We start from the raw sequence: 2,676 nt of genomic DNA, 5'->3' as shown, positions 1-2,676 counted from the left end.
GGAAACGGATCAAAAATTTGAGGAAACCGATCCAAAATATGAGGAAACAGATCAATTTTAAAGTTTTAGAAAAAAGCGGAAACGGATCAAAAAAAAGCGGAAACGGATCAAAAATTTGAGGAAACCGATCCAAAATATGAGGAAACAGATCAATTTTAAAGTTTTAGAAAAAAGCGGAAACGGATCAAAAAAATGAGGAAACGGACCAAAAATATTGTGAATCCCCTCAAAAATATTGGGAAATCCCTCTAAAATATTTGAATAAAATAAAGGGGAAACAGATATACAATTCAGGTTGTTGATTAGTTTCCTCAATATTGGGTCTGTTTCCTCTTTTTTGGTTCAATTTCCTCTTTTTTGGGTCTGTTTTAGGTTTTAAAAAAGTTTTAAATTCTCAGTTTGTCGATCGATTATAAATTTAATGGGTCTGTGTCTGGTTCTCAGTTTGTTGATCGTTTCCCTCTTTTTTTGACCCGTTTCCTCATATTTAAGGTCAGTTCTGTATTATCTTTTAAATTCTCAGTTTCCACATTTTGAAAGTTTCTTTCTAATGAAAAAAATCTAAAAAAATCAATGAAGAAAATATAAAAAATGTGCAATAGTTAAAAACCATAAAAATTATATTCTGTCAAAAAACAAATAAAACTAAGAAATAAAATGCCAATCATGCTACTTAAGTTTATATAAATAGTATATTTCTTTTTGAATAATTTATTACATTAAGTAGGGTTAGTGGGTAATTAGAACTATTTTGCTCTAGTGGGGGGNGGGGGGGGGACATTTTTTGGAGCCCATGCAAAACATATCATCACTAAACTTTTCACCACTAAACTTATCAAAACAAAACTTATCTAACAACAAAACTTATCAAAACAAAACTTTTCATCACAAAACTTATCAAACTACAAAATTTATTAACCAACAAACTTATAAATCTCCAACACATATCATACTCAAAACTTATTAAAATAACTTCAAAATTTATTTTTAAAAACATTTCTAAATGTTATACAACTGAAACTTGATTTATATAAATATAACTCACTATTCATCTGTACACGGGCTAGCAATACTGCACAAGGGCACACTATCAAAGCTTGCCCACATAGCTTTCAGGTCTTCTCTGTTATGTGACATTTAGATTGCATAATCCTTAAGTAAGTAATCTCGCTCTCATAGTGGAGCAGTTTTCGACCAATGGGAAACTTCCAACTGACTAAATGCAGTGAGTCCTAATAAAAAATGAGTATCTTTTGTTTATTTCCAAAACTCTGAAATCCTGCATAACACCAGTTCTCCCTGGGTAGTGTAGGGTGAGTCGTAAAAAGTATGATTTGCGGCGCCTGGTGCAATGTTGTACCTTTATTGTGCAACTCTCCTGGTTGGTGTTTTTTTCAATATTTTTTGAATATTTGTAATTTTTATTGGGCACTTTAATGGCCCTAAAAAAATCCTTTTTTCTCTCAAAATCAAAAGTTCAGAAAACAAAAATGTTGAAATAAATTGTTTCTATCGAAATCTAAAATTTTAAAAAGATTGAATCACAGAATCTCAGAAAATTTGCAAAATTGTAATTAGAAAATTCACAATTTTCAGTTCTGGTCTAATTTTTACGGAATAATAGTTTTTCAATGGTTCTTGAGATTTTAACTTCTTGACATTATTTCTGCCAGTCTGGCATCCTGAGGAAATTTGTCCTCCTGTGCTTGAGCAGTTCTCGTTTGAGCTTGTATTAAAGCAATCTGTGCTTCCTCCAGAGCACCATTGTTTCCAATACAGGCCACTCTCTCTATGACTTCCTGTAGATGACCTATCGCCGGAATTGGCACTCGAGCCCTACCTCGGGCTTGAGCTGAAGTTGGAGCTTGAGGTGCAGCTCGAGGTGGAGCTTGAGCTTGAGTTTGAGCTATATCATCTCCTAGAAGATATCTTGCAGGAAAGCAAGCTCTGGTCAGAGCACACGCTCCACCAATAGCAGACTATTTAATATAAGTTAAAAGCTATAATTTTGAATTCAGTAGTGCTTTAATGTCATCATCCTATGCTACAGTTTTCTTGGTACCTGTGTATTTTCCTAATATATTTGAAAATATTAATTCCCTAAGAAATTGCTGTTGCCAATAAATCCTCTCACTCCACCTCCTCCGCCTCCTCCTCCTGGCTTTGTTGAGTTGATGAAAAAGTAGAATACCCAATGTCGATCAGTACACACCTGTTTCTAATATTCTCCTCATCTCTAAAAAAACACATATCACTCGCTGTACATGATTATCTAGTCTTATTTCGCTTATAATACATAAGATTGCTTAATTGTCGTTTTCCTATTCCACGCTTTAGTGGGTCTCACTGTACTGTGATTTTCAAAATTGAAAACAAATTAGATCTTAAAACTGGGCATAGAAATTGCTTCTTTAAGATTGAAGATAGTCAAATTATTGGTGACATGGAAACGCCTCAACACGGAAATTCAAGGAAATCCCTCAAAAGTTCAGAATTGTTGAATATTTTGTATCCGTTTCCCAATATTTAGAGTTGAATGGTTTCCTCTTTTTTTTGATCAATTTCCTCATATTTTTAGGTCCGTTTCCTCATATTTTTGATCCGTTTCCGCTTTTTTCAAAAACTTTAAAAATCTCAATTTGTTGATCGGTTTCCTCAAATTTTTGATCCGTTTCC

The sequence above is a fragment of the Eurytemora carolleeae genome, unplaced genomic scaffold, assembly GCF_000591075.1.
Source record: "Eurytemora carolleeae unplaced genomic scaffold, Eaff_2.0 scaffold696, whole genome shotgun sequence".
NCBI classification, from domain to species: Eukaryota; Metazoa; Arthropoda; class Copepoda; order Calanoida; family Temoridae; genus Eurytemora; species Eurytemora carolleeae.
Note: the sequence above shows the minus strand (reverse complement) of the source record.